Here is a 14,510-nt window from a genome sequence, read left to right as displayed (position 1 = left end):
ACCGCCAAACCTCTCAGGGGAGCATTTGCAAGCGTTTGGCACCATTTTGGAGTGAATTGCCAAAAGTCAGTTTGTTTCTGAAATTGTGACCCCGGGGGATAGGGATTTTTTCAAAAAAATCTTTTTCTGCCGGTTAAGTTGTCGAGGGCTGATTTCTTTTCCTGTGATAAAAAGCCTACTGTTTCGACCACCAAACCTCTCAGGGGAGCATTTGCAAGCGTTTGGCACCATTTTTGAGTGAATTGCCGAAAGTCAGATTTTTTATGAAATTGTGACCCCGGGGGTTAGGGATTTTTTAAAAAAATCTTTTTCTGCCGGTTAAGTTGTCGAGGGCTGATTTCTTTTCCTCTGATAAAAAGCCTACTGTTTCGACCACCAAACCTCTCAGGGGAGCATTTGCAAGCGTTTGGCACCATTTTTGAGTGAATTGACGAAAGTGAGATTTTTGATGAAATTGTGACTCCGGGGGTTAGGGATTTTTTCAAAAAAATATTTTTCTGCCGGTTTGTTGTCGAGGGCTGATTTCTTTTCCTGTGATGAAAAGCCTTCTGTTTCGAACGCCAAACCTCTCAGGGGAGCATTTGCAAGCGTTTGGCACCATATTTGAGTGAATTGGGGAACGTCAGATTTTTTATGAAATTGTGACCCCGGGGGTTACGGATTTTTTCAAAAAAATCTTTTTCTGCCGGTTAAGTTGTCGAGGGCTGATTTCTTTTCCTGTGATGAAAAGCCTTCTGTTTCGAACGCCAAACCTCTCACGGGGAGCATTTGCAAGCGTTTGGCACCATTTCTGAGTGAATTGCCGAAAGTCAAATTTTTGATGAAATTGTGACCCCGGGGGTTAGGGATTTTTTCAAAAAACCTTTTTCTGCCGGTTAAGTTGTCGAGGGCTGATTTCTTTTCCTGTGATTAAAAGCCTTCTGTTTCGACCGCCAAACCTCTCAGGGGAGCATTTGCAAGCGTTTGGCACCATTTTTGAGTGACTTGCCGAAAGTCAGATTTTTGATGAAATTGTGACCCCGGGGGTTACGGATTTTTTCAAAAAAATCTTTTTCTGCCGGTTAAGTTCTCGAGGGCTGATTTTTTATCCTGTGATAAAAAGCCTTCTGTTTCGAACGCCAAATCTCTCAGGGGAGCATTAGCAAGCGTTTGGCACCATTTCTCAGTGAATTGCCGAAAGTCAGATTTTTTATGAAATTGTGACCCCGGGGGTTAGGGATTTTTTCAAAAAACCTTTTTCTGCCGGTTTAGTTGTCGAGGGCTGATTTCTTTTCCTGTGATGAAAAGCCTTCTATTCCGACCGTCAAACCTCTCAGGGGAGCATTTGCAAGCGTTTGGCACCATTTTTGAGTGACTTGCCGAAAGTTAGATTTTTGATGAAATTGTGACCCCGGGGTTTAGGGATTTTTTCAAAAAATCTTTTTCTGCCGGTAAAGTTGTCTAGGGCTGATTTCTTTTCCTGTGATGAAAAGCCTACTGGTTCGACCACCAAACCTCTCAGGGGAGCATTTGCATCCGTTTGGCACCATTTCTCAGTGAATTGCCGAAAGTCAGATTTTTGATGAAATTGTGACCGCGGGGGTTAGGGATTTTTTCAAAAAAAAATTTTCTGCCGGATAAGTTGTCGAGGGCTGATTTCTTTTCCTGTGATAAAAAGCCTTCTGTTTCGAACGCCAAACCTCTCAAGGCAGCATTTGCAAGCGTTTGGCACCATATTTGAGTGAATTGGGGAACGTCAGATTTTTTAAGAAATTGTGACCCCGGGGGTTAGGGATTTTTTCAAAAAACCTTTTTCTGCCCGTTACGTTGTTGAGGGCTGATTTCATTTCCTGTGATAAAAAGCCTACTGTTTCGACCGCCAAACCTCTCAGCGGAGCATTTGAAACCGTTTGGCACCATTTCTGAGTGAATTGCAGAAAGTCAGATTTTTGATGAAATTGTGACCCCGGGGGTTAGGGATTTTTTCAAAAAAATCTTTTTCTGCCAGTTAAGTTGTCGAGGGCTGATTTCTTTTCCTGTGATAAAAATCCTTCTGTTTCGAACGCCAAACCTCTCAGGGGAGCATTTGCAAGCGTTTGGCACCATTTTTGAGTGAATTGCCGAAAGTCAGATTTTTGATGAAATTGTGACCCCGGGGCTTACGGGTTTTTTCAAAATAATATTTTTCTGCCTGTTAAGTTGTCGAGGGCTGATTATTTTTCCTGTGATATAAAGCATTCTGTTTCGACTGCCAAACCTCTCAGGGGAGCATTTGCAAGCGTTTGGGACCATTTTGGAGTGAATTGCCAAAATTCAGTTTGTTTCTGAAATTGTGACCCCGGAGTATAGGGATTTTTTCAAAAAAATCTTTTTCTGCCGGTTAAGTTGTCGAGAGCTGATTTCTTTTCCTGTGATAAAAAGCCTACTGTTTCAACCGCCAAACCTCTCAGGGGAGCATTTGCAAGCATTTGGCACCATTTCTGAGTGAATTGCCGAAAGTCATTTTTTTTTCTTAAATTGTGACCCCGGGGTTAGGGATTTTTTCAAAAAAATCTTTTTCTGCCGGTTAAGTTGTCGAGGGCTGATTTCTTTTCCTGTGATGAATAGCCTTCTGTTTCGATCGCCAAACCTCTCAGGGGAGCATTTGGAACCGTTTGGCACCATTTTTGAGTGAATTGCCAAAAGTCAGTTTTTTTATGAAATTGTTACCCCGGGGGATAGGGATTTTTTCAAAAAAATATTTCTCTGCCGGTTTGTTGTCAAGGGCTGATTTCTTTTCCTATGATAAAAAGCATTCTGTTTCGACCGCCAAACCTCTCAGGGGAGCATTTGCAAGCGTTTGGCACCATTTTGAAGTGAATTGCCGAAAGTAAGTTTGTTTCTGAAATTGTGACCCCGGGGGATAGGGATTTTTTCAAAAAAATATTTCTCTGCCGGTTTGTTGTCGATGGCTGATTTCTTTTCCTGTGATAAAAAGCCTTCTGTTTCGAACGCCAAACCTCTCAGGGGAGCATTTGCAAGCGTTTGGCACCATATTTGAGTGAATTGGGGAACGTCAGATTTTTTATGAAATTGTGACCCCGGGGGTTAGGGATTTTTTCAAAAAAATCTTTTTTTGCCGTTTAAGTTGTCGAGGGCTGATTTCTTTTCCTGTGATAAAAAGCCTTCTGTTTCGACCGCCAAACCTCTCAGGGGAGCATTTGGAACCGTTTGGCACCATTTCTGAGTGAATTGCCGAAAGTCAGATTTTTGATGAAATTGTGACCCCGGGGGTTAGGGAATTTTTCAAAAAACCTTTTTCTGCCGGTTTAGTTGTCGAGGGCTGATTTCTTTTCCTGTGATGAAAAGCCTTCTATTCCGACCGTCAAACCTCTCAGGGGAGCATTTGCAAGCGTTTGGCACCATTTTTGAGTGACTTGCCGAAAGTTAGATTTTTGATGAAATTGTGACCCCGGGGGTTAGGGATTTTTTCAAAAAATCTTTTTCTGCCGGTAAAGTTGTCTAGGGCTGATTTCTTTTCCTGTGATGAAAAGCCTACTGGTTCGACCACCAAACCTCTCAGGGGAGCATTTGCATCCGTTTGGCACCATTTCTCAGTGAATTGCCGAAAGTCAGATTTTTGATGAAATTGTGACCGCGGGAGTTAGGGATTTTTTCAAAAAAAAATTTTCTGCCGGATAAGTTGTCGAGGGCTGATTTCTTTTCCTGTGATAAAAAGCCTTCTGTTTCGAACGCCAAACTTCTCAAGGCAGCATTTGCAAGCGTTTGGCACCACTTTTGAGTGAATTGGAGAACCTCAGATTTTTGATGAAATTGTGACCGCGGGGGTTAGGGATTTTTTCAAAAAAATCTTTTTCTGCCGGTTAAGTTGTCGAGGGCTGATTTCTTTTCCTGTGATAAAAAGCCTTCTTTTTCGAACGCCAAACCTCTCAGGGGAGCATTTGCAAGCGTTTGGCACCATTTTGGAGTGAATTGCCAAAAGTCAGTTTGTTTCTGAAATTGTGACCCCGGGGGATAGGGATTTTTTCAAAAAAATCTTTTTCTGCCGGTTAAGTTGTCGAGGGCTGATTTCTTTTCCTGTTATAAAAAGCCTACTGTTTCGCCCACCAAACCTCTCAGGGGAAGCATTTGCAAGCGTTTGGCACCATTTTTGAGTGAATTGCCGAAAGTCAGATTTTTTATGAAATTGTGACCCCGGGGGTTAGGGATTTTTTAAAAAAATCTTTTTCTGCCGGTTAAGTTGTCGAGGGCTGATTTCTTTTCCTCTGATAAAAAGCCTACTGTTTCGACCACCAAACCTCTCAGGGGAGCATTTGCAAGCGTTTGGCACCATTTCTGAGTGAATTGACGAAAGTGAGATTTTTGATGAAATTGTGACTCCGGGGGTTAGGGATTTTTTCAAAAAAATATTTTTCTGCCGGTTATGTTGTCGAGGGCTGATTTCTTTTCCTGTGATGAAAAGCCTTCTGTTTCGAACGCCAAACCTCTCAGGGGAGCATTTGCAAGCGTTTGGCACCATATTTGAGTGAATTGGGGAACGTCAGATTTTTTATGAAATTGTGACCCCGGGGGTTACGGATTTTTTCAAAAAAATCTTTTTCTGCCGGTTAAGTTGTCGAGGGCTGATTTCTTTTCCTGTGATGAAAAGCCTTCTGTTTCGAACGCCAAACCTCTCACGGGGAGCATTTGAAAGCGTTTGGCACCATTTCTGAGTGAATTGCCGAAAGTCAAATTTTTGATGAAATTGTGACCCCGGGGGTTAGGGATTTTTTCAAAAAACCTTTTTCTGCCGGTTAAGTTGTCGAGGGCTGATTTCTTTTCCTGTGATGAAAAGCCTTCTGTTTCGAACGCCAAACCTCTCAGGGGAGCATTAGCAAGCGTTTGGCACCATTTCTCAGTGAATTGCCGAAAGTCAGATTTTTTATGAAATTGTGACCCCGGGGGTTACGGATTTTTTCAAAAAAATCTTTTTCTGCCGGTTAAGTTCTCGAGGGCTGATTTCTTTTCCTGTGATAAAAAGCCTTCTGTTTCGAACGCCAAACCTCTCAGGGGAGCATTAGCAAGCGTTTGGCACCATTTCTCAGTGAATTGCCGAAAGTCAGATTTTTTATGAAATTGTCACCCCGGGGGTTAAGGATTTTTTCAAAAAAATCTTTTTTTGCCGTTTAAGTTGTCGAGGGCTGATTTCTTTTCCTGTGATAAAAAGCCTTCTGTTTCGACCGCCAAACCTCTCAGGGGAGCATTTGGAACCGTTTGGCACCATTTCTGAGTGAATTGCCGAAAGTCAGATTTTTGATGAAATTGTGACCCCGGGGGTTAGGGATTTTTTCAAAAAAATCTTTTTCTGCCGGTTAAGTTGTCGAGGGCTGATTTCTTTTCCTGTGATGAAAAGCCTTCTATTCCGACCGTCAAACCTCTCAGGGGAGCATTTGCAAGCGTTTGGCACCATTTTTGAGTGACTTGCCGAAAGTTAGATTTTTGATGAAATTGTGACCCCGGGGGTTAGGGATTTTTTCAAAAAATCTTTTTCTGCCGGTAAAGTTGTCTAGGGCTGATTTCTTTTCCTGTGATGAAAAGCCTACTGGTTCGACCACCAAACCTCTCAGGGGAGCATTTGCATCCGTTTGGCACCATTTCTCAGTGAATTGCCGAAAGTCAGATTTTTGATGAAATTGTGACCGCGGGGGTTAGGGATTTTTTCAAAAAAAAATTTTCTGCCGGATAAGTTGTCGAGGGCTGATTTCTTTTCCTGTGATAAAAAGCCTTCTGTTTCGAACGCCAAACCTCTCAAGGCAGCATTTGCAAGCGTTTGGCACCACTTTTGAGTGAATTGGAGAACCTCAGATTTTTGATGAAATTGTGACCCCGGGGGTTAGAGATTTTTTCAAAAAAATCTTTTTCTGCCGGTTAAGTTGTCGAGGGCTGATTTCTTTTCCTGTGATAAAAAGCCTTCTTTTTCGAACGCCAAACCTCTCAGGGGAGCATTTGCAAGCGTTTGGCACCATATTTGAGTGAATTGGGGAACGTCAGATTTTTTAAGAAATTGTGACCCCGGGGGTTAGGGATTTTTTCAAAAAACCTTTTTCTGCCCGTTACGTTGTGGAGGGCTGATTTCATTTCCTGTGATGAAAAGCCTACTGTTTCGACCGCCAAACCTCTCAGCGGAGCATTTGAAACCGTTTGGCACCACTTTTGAGTGAATTGGAGAACCTCAGATTTTTGATGAAATTGTGACCCCGGAGGTTAGAGATTTTTTCAAAAAAATCTTTTTCTGCCGGTTAAGTTGTCGAGGGCTGATTTCTTTTCCTGTGATGAAAAGCCTTCTATTCCGACCGTCAAACCTCTCAAGGCAGCATTTGCAAGCGTTTGGCACCACTTTTGAGTGAATTGGAGAACCTCAGATTTTTGATGAAATTGTGACCCCGGGGGTTAGAGATTTTTTCAAAAAAATCTTTTTCTGCCGGTTAAGTTGTCGAGGGCTGATTTCTTTTCCTGTGATAAAAAGCCTTCTTTTTCGAACGCCAAACCTCTCAGGGGAGCATTTGGAACCGTTTGGCACCATTTCTGAGTGAATTGCCGAAAGTCAGATTTTTGATGAAATTGTGACCCCGGGGGTTAGGGATTTTTTCAAAAAAATCTTTTTCTGCCGGTTAAGTTGTCGAGGGCTGATTTCTTTTCCTGTGATGAAAAGCCTTCTATTCCGACCGTCAAACCTCTCAGGGGAGCATTTGCAAGCGTTTGGCACCATTTTTGAGTGACTTGCCGAAAGTTAGATTTTTGATGAAATTGTGACCCCGGGGGTTAGGGATTTTTTCAAAAAATCTTTTTCTGCCGGTAAAGTTGTCTAGGGCTGATTTCTTTTCCTGTGATGAAAAGCCTACTGGTTCGACCACCAAACCTCTCAGGGGAGCATTTGCATCCGTTTGGCACCATTTCTCAGTGAATTGCCGAAAGTCAGATTTTTGATGAAATTGTGACCGCGGGGGTTAGGGATTTTTTCAAAAAAAAAATTTCTGCCGGATAAGTTGTCGAGGGCTGATTTCTTTTCCTGTGATAAAAAGCCTTCTTTTTCGAACGCCAAACCTCTCAGGGGAGCATTTGCAAGCGTTTGGCACCATATTTGAGTGAATTGGGGCACGTCAGATTTGTTAAGAAATTGTTACCCCGGGGGTTAGGGATTTTTTCAAAAAACCTTTTTCTGCCCGTTACGTTGTTGAGGGCTGATTTCATTTCCTGTGATGAAAAGCCTACTGTTTCGACCGCCAAACCTCTCAGCGGAGCATTTGAAACCGTTTGGCACCATTTCTGAGTGAATTGCAGAAAGTCAGATTTTTGATGAAATTGTGACCCCGGGGGTTAGGGATTTTTTCAAAAAAATCTTTTTCTGCCAGTTAAGTTGTCGAGGGCTGATTTCTTTTCCTGTGATAAAAATCCTTCTGTTTCGAACGCCAAACCTCTCAGGGGAGCATTTGCAAGCGTTTGGCACCATTTTTGAGTGAATTGCCGAAAGTCAGATTTTTGATGAAATTGTGACCCCGGGGCTTAGGGATTTTTTCAAAAAAATCTTTTTCTGCCGGTTAAGTTGTCGAGAGCTGATTTCTTTTCCTGTGATAAAAAGCCTACTGTTTCAACCGCCAAACCTCTCAGGGGAGCATTTGCAAGCATTTGGCACCATTTCTGAGTGAATTGCCGAAAGTCATTTTTTTTTCTTAAATTGTGACCCCGGGGTTAGGGATTTTTTCAAAAAAATCTTTTTCTGCCGGTTAAGTTGTCGAGGGCTGATTTCTTTTCCTGTGATGAATAGCCTTCTGTTTCGATCGCCAAACCTCTCAGGGGAGCATTTGGAACCGTTTGGCATCATTTCTGAGTGAATTGCCGAAAGTCAGATTTTTGATGAAATTGTGACCCCGGGGGTTAGGGATTCTTTCAAAAAACCTTTTTCTGCCGGTTTAGTTGTCGAGGGCTGATTTCTTTTCCTGTGATGAAAAGCCTTCTATTCCGACCGTCAAACCTCTCAGGGGAGCATTTGCAAGCGTTTGGCACCATTTTTGAGTGACTTGCCGAAAGTTAGATTTTTGATGAAATTGTGACCCCGGGGGTTAGGGATTTTTTCAAAAAATCTTTTTCTGCCGGTAAAGTTGTCTAGGGCTGATTTCTTTTCCTGTGATGAAAAGCCTACTGGTTCGACCACCAAACCTCTCAGGGGAGCATTTGCATCCGTTTGGCACCATTTCTCAGTGAATTGCCGAAAGTCAGATTTTTGATGAAATTGTGACCGCGGGAGTTAGGGATTTTTTCAAAAAAAAATTTTCTGCCGGATAAGTTGTCGAGGGCTGATTTCTTTTCCTGTGATAAAAAGCCTTCTGTTTCGAACGCCAAACCTCTCAAGGCAGCATTTGCAAGCGTTTGGCACCACTTTTGAGTGAATTGGAGAACCTCAGATTTTTGATGAAATTGTGACCGCGGGGGTTAGGGATTTTTTCAAAAAAATCTTTTTCTGCCGGTTAAGTTGTCGAGGGCTGATTTCTTTTCCTGTGATAAAAAGCCTTCTTTTTCGAACGCCAAACCTCTCAGGGGAGCATTTGCAAGCGTTTGGCACCATTTTGGAGTGAATTGCCAAAAGTCAGTTTGTTTCTGAAATTGTGACCCCGGGGGATAGGGATTTTTTCAAAAAAATCTTTTTCTGCCGGTTAAGTTGTCGAGGGCTGATTTCTTTTCCTGTTATAAAAAGCCTACTGTTTCGACCACCAAACCTCTCAGGGGAAGCATTTGCAAGCGTTTGGCACCATTTTTGAGTGAATTGCCGAAAGTCAGATTTTTTATGAAATTGTGACCCCGGGGGTTAGGGATTTTTTCAAAAAACCTTTTTCTGCCGGTTAAGTTGTCGAGGGCTGATTTCCTTTCCTGTGATTAAAAGCCTTCTGTTTCGACCGCCAAACCTCTCAGGGGAGCATTTGCAAGCGTTTGGCACCATTTTTGAGTGACTTGCTGAAAGTCAGATTTTTGATGAAATTGTGACCCCGGGGGTTACGGATTTTTTCAAAAAAATCTTTTTCTGCCGGTTAAGTTCTCGAGGGCTGATTTCTTTTCCTGTGATAAAAAGCCTTCTGTTTCGAACGCCAAACCTCTCAGGGGAGCATTAGCAAGCGTTTGGCACCATTTCTCAGTGAATTGCCGAAAGTCAGATTTTTTATGAAATTGTGACCCCGGGGGTTAAGGATTTTTTCAAAAAAATCTTTTTTTGCCGTTTAAGTTGTCGAGGGCTGATTTCTTTTCCTGTGATAAAAAGCCTTCTGTTTCGACCGCCAAACCTCTCAGGGGAGCATTTGCATCCGTTTGGCACCATTTCTCAGTGAATTGCCGAAAGTCAGATTTTTGATGAAATTGTGACCGCGGGGGTTAGGGATTTTTTCAAAAAAAAATTTTCTGCCGGATAAGTTGTCGAGGGCTGATTTCTTTTCCTGTGATAAAAAGCCTTCTGTTTCGAACGCCAAACCTCTCAAGGCAGCATTTGCAAGCGTTTGGCACCACTTTTGAGTGAATTGGAGAACCTCAGATTTTTGATGAAATTGTGACCCCGGGGATTAGAGATTTTTTCAAAAAAATCTTTTTCTGCCGGTTAAGTTGTCGAGGGCTGATTTCTTTTCCTGTGATAAAAAGCCTTCTTTTTCGAACGCCAAACCTCTCAGGGGAGCATTTGCAAGCGTTTGGCACCATATTTGAGTGAATTGGGGAACGTCAGATTTTTTAAGAAATTGTGACCCCGGGGGTTAGGGATTTTTTCAAAAAACCTTTTTCTGCCCGTTACGTTGTTGAGGGCTGATTTCATTTCCTGTGATGAAAAGCCTACTGTTTCGACCGCCAAACCTCTCAGCGGAGCATTTGAAACCGTTTGGCACCATTTCTGAGTGAATTGCAGAAAGTCAGATTTTTGATGAAATTGTGACCCCCGGGGGTTAGGGATTTTTTCAAAAAAATCTTTTTCTGCCAGTTAAGTTGTCGAGAGCTGATTTCTTTTCCTGTGATAAAAATCCTTCTGTTTCGAACGCCAAACCTCTCAGGGGAGCATTTGCAAGCGTTTGGCACCATTTTTGAGTGAATTGCCGAAAGTCAGATTTTTGATGAAATTGTGACCCCGGGGCTTAGGGATTTTTTCAAAATAATATTTTTCTGCCTGTTAAGTTGTCGAGGGCTGATTATTTTTCCTGTGATATAAAGCATTCTGTTTCGACCGCCAAACCTCTCAGGGGAGCATTTGCAAGCGTTTGGGACCATTTTGGAGTGAATTGCCAAAATTCAGTTTGTTTCTGAAATTGTGACCCTGGAGGATAGGGATTTTTTCAAAAAAATCTTTTTCTGCCGGTTAAGTTGTCGAGAGCTGATTTCTTTTCCTGTGATAAAAAGCCTACTGTTTCAACCGCCAAACCTCTCAGGGGAGCATTTGCAAGCATTTGGCACCATTTCTGAGTGAATTGCCGAAAGTCATTTTTTTTTCTTAAATTGTGACCCCGGGGTTAGGGATTTTTTCAAAAAAATCTTTTTCTGCCGGTTAAGTTGTCGAGGGCTGATTTCTTTTCCTGTGATGAATAGCCTTCTGTTTCGATCGCCAAACCTCTCAGGGGAGCATTTGGAACCGTTTGGTACCATTTTTGAGTGAATTGCCGAAAGTCAGTTTTTTTATGAAATTGTTACCGCGGGGGATAGGGATTTTTTCAAAAAAATATTTCTCTGCCGGTTTGTTGTCAAGGGCTGATTTCTTTTCCTATGATAAAAAGCATTCTGTTTCGACCGCCAAACCTCTCAGGGGAGCATTTGCAAGCGTTTGGCACCATTTTGAAGTGAATTGCCGAAAGTAAGTTTGTTTCTGAAATTGTGACCCCGGGGGATAGGGATTTTTTCAAAAAAATATTTCTCTGCCGGTTTGTTGTCGATGGCTGATTTCTTTTCCTGTGATAAAAAGCATTCTGTTTCGACCGCCAAACCTCTCAGAGGAGCATTTGCTACCGTTTGGCACCATTTTTGAGTGAATTGCAGAAAGTCAGTTTGTTTCTGAAATTGTGACCCCGGGGGATAGGGATTTTTTCAAAAAAATCTTTTTCTGCCGGTTAAGTTGTCGAGGGCTGATTTCTTTTCCTGTGATGAAAAGCCTTCTGTTTCGAACGCCAAACCTCTCACGGGAGCATTTGCAAGCCTTTGGCACCATTTCTGAGTGAACTGCCGAAAGTCAGATTTTTGATGAAATTGTGACCCCGGGGGTTAGGGATTTTTTCAAAAAAATCTTTTTCTGCCGGTTAAGTTGTCGAGGGCTGATTTCTTTTCCTGTGATAAAAAGCCTTCTGTTTCGAACGCCAAACCTCTCAGGGGAGCATTTGCAAGCGTTTGGCACCATATTTGAGTGAATTGGGGAACGTCAGATTTTTTATGAAATTGTGACCCCGGGGGTTAGGGATTTTTTCAAAAAACCTTTTTCTGCCGGTTAAGTTGTTGAGGGCTGATTTCTTTTCCTGTGATGAAAAGCCTACTGTTTCGACCACCAAACCTCTCACGGGAGCATTTGCAATCGTTTGGCACCACTTTTGAGTGAACTGGAGAACCTCAGATTTTTGATGAAATTGTGACCCCGGGGGTTAGGGATTTTTTCAAAAAAATCTTTTTCTGCCGGTTATGTTGTCGAGGGCTGATTTCTTTTCCTGTGATAAAAAGCATTCTGTTTCGACCGCCAAACCTCTCACGGGAGCATTTGCAATCGTTTGGCACCACTTTTGAGTGAACTGGAGAACCTCAGATTTTTTATGAAATTGTGACCCCGGGGCTTAGGGATTTTTTCAAAAAAATCTTTTTCTGCCGGTTATGTTGTCGAGGGCTGATTTCTTTTCCTGTGATAAAAAGCATTCTGTTTCGACCGCCAAACCTCTCAGGGGAGCATTTGCAAGCGTTTGGCACCATTTTGGAGTGAATTGCCAAAAGTCAGTTTGTTTCTGAAATTGTGACCCCGGGGGATAGGGATTTTTTCAAAAAAATCTTTTTCAGCCGGTTAAGTTGTCGAGGGCTGATTTCTTTTCCTGTGATAAAAAGCCTACTGTTTCGACCACCAAACCTCTCACGGGAGCATTTGCAAGCGTTTGGCACCATTTCTGAGTGAACTGCCGAAAGTCAGATTTTTTATGAAATTGTGACCCCGGGGGTTAGGGATTTTTTTAAAAAATCTTTTTCTGCCGGTTAAGTTGTCGAGGGCTGATTTCTTTTCCTGTGATAAAAATCCTTCTGTTTCGAATGCCAAACCTCTCAGGGGAGCATTTGCAACCGTTTGGCACCATTTTTGAGTGAATTGGAGAACCTCAGATTTTTTATGAAATTGTGACCCCGGGGCTTAGGGATTTTTTCAAAAAAATCTTTTTCTGCCGGTTATGTTGTCGAGGGCTGATTTCTTTTCCTGTGATAAAAAGCATTCTGTTTCGACCGCCAAACCTCTCAGGGGAGCATTTGCAAGCGTTTGGCACCATTTTGGAGTGAATTGCCAAAAGTCAGTTTGTTTCTGAAATTGTGACCCCGGGGGATAGGGATTTTTTCAAAAAAATCTTTTTCAGCCGGTTAAGTTGTCGAGGGCTGATTTCTTTTCCTGTGATAAAAAGCCTACTGTTTCGACCACCAAACCTCTCACGGGAGCATTTGCAAGCCTTTGGCACCATTTCTGAGTGAACTGCCGAAAGTCAGATTTTTGATGAAATTGTGACCCCGGGGGTTAGGGATTTTTTCAAAAAACCTTTTTCTGCCGGTTAAGTTGTCGAGGGCTGATTTCTTTTCCTGTGATTAAAAGCCTTCTATTTCGACCGCCAAACCTCTCAGGGGAGCACTTGCAAGCGTTTGGCACCATTTTTGAGTGACTTGCCGAAAGTCAGATTTTTGATGAAATTGTGACCCCGGGGGTTACGGATTTTTTCAAAAAAATCTTTTTCTGCCGGTTAAGTTGTCGAGGGCTGATTTCTTTTCCTGTGATAAAAAGCCTTCTGTTTCGAACGCCAAACCTCTCAGGGGAGCATTTGCAAGCGTTTGGCACCATATTTGAGTGAATTGGGGAACGTCAGATTTTTTATGAAATTGTGACCCCGGGGGTTAGGGATTTTTTCAAAAAACCTTTTTCTGCCGGTTAAGTTGTTGAGGGCTGATTTCTTTTCCTGTGATGAAAAGCCTACTGTTTCGACCACCAAACCTCTCACGGGAGCATTTGCAATCGTTTGGCACCACTTTTGAGTGAACTGGAGAACCTCAGATTTTTGATGAAATTGTGACCCCGGGGGTTAGGGATTTTTTCAAAAAAATCTTTTTCTGCCGGTTATGTTGTCGAGGGCTGATTTCTTTTCCTGTGATGAAAAGCCTACTGTTTCGACCACCAAACCTCTCACGGGAGCATTTGCAATCGTTTGGCACCACTTTTGAGTGAACTGGAGAACCTCAGATTTTTTATGAAATTGTGACCCCGGGGCTTAGGGATTTTTTCAAAAAAATCTTTTTCTGCCGGTTATGTTGTCGAGGGCTGATTTCTTTTCCTGTGATAAAAAGCATTCTGTTTCGACCGCCAAACCTCTCAGGGGAGCATTTGCAAGCGTTTGGCACCATTTTGGAGTGAATTGCCAAAAGTCAGTTTGTTTCTGAAATTGTGACCCCGGGGGATAGGGATTTTTTCAAAAAAATCTTTTTCAGCCGGTTAAGTTGTCGAGGGCTGATTTCTTTTCCTGTGATAAAAAGCCTACTGTTTCGACCACCAAACCTCTCACGGGAGCATTTGCAAGCGTTTGGCACCATTTCTGAGTGAACTGCCGAAAGTCAGATTTTTGATGAAATTGTGACCCCGGGGGTTAGGGATTTTTTCAAAAAACCTTTTTCTGCCGGTTAAGTTGTCGAGGGCTGATTTCTTTTCCTGTGATAAAAATCCTTCTGTTTCGAATGCCAAACCTCTCAGGGGAGCATTTGCAACCGTTTGGCACCATTTTTGAGTGAATTGGAGAACCTCAGATTTTTTATGAAATTGTGACCCCGGGGCTTAGGGATTTTTTCAAAAAAATCTTTTTCTGCCGGTTATGTTGTCGAGGGCTGATTTCTTTTCCTGTGATAAAAAGCATTCTGTTTCGACCGCCAAACCTCTCAGGGGAGCATTTGCAAGCGTTTGGCACCATTTTGGAGTGAATTGCCAAAAGTCAGTTTGTTTCTGAAATTGTCACCCCGGGGGATAGGGATTTTTTCAAAAAAATCTTTTTCAGCCGGTTAAGTTGTCGAGGGCTGATTTCTTTTCCTGTGATAAAAAGCCTACTGTTTCGACCACCAAACCTCTCACGGGAGCATTTGCAAGCCTTTGGCACCATTTCTGAGTGAACTGCCGAAAGTCAGATTTTTGATGAAATTGTGACCCCGGGGGTTAGGGATTTTTTCAAAAAAATCTTTTTCAGCCGGTTAAGTTGTCGAGGGCTGATTTCTTTTCCTGTGATAAAAAGCCTACTGTTTCGACCACCAAACCTCTCACGGGAGCATTTGCA

The sequence above is a fragment of the Podarcis tiliguerta genome (genome assembly GCF_965153285.1).
Source record: "Podarcis tiliguerta genome assembly, chromosome: 10".
Lineage (NCBI taxonomy): Eukaryota > Metazoa > Chordata > Lepidosauria > Squamata > Lacertidae > Podarcis > Podarcis tiliguerta.
Note: the sequence above shows the minus strand (reverse complement) of the source record.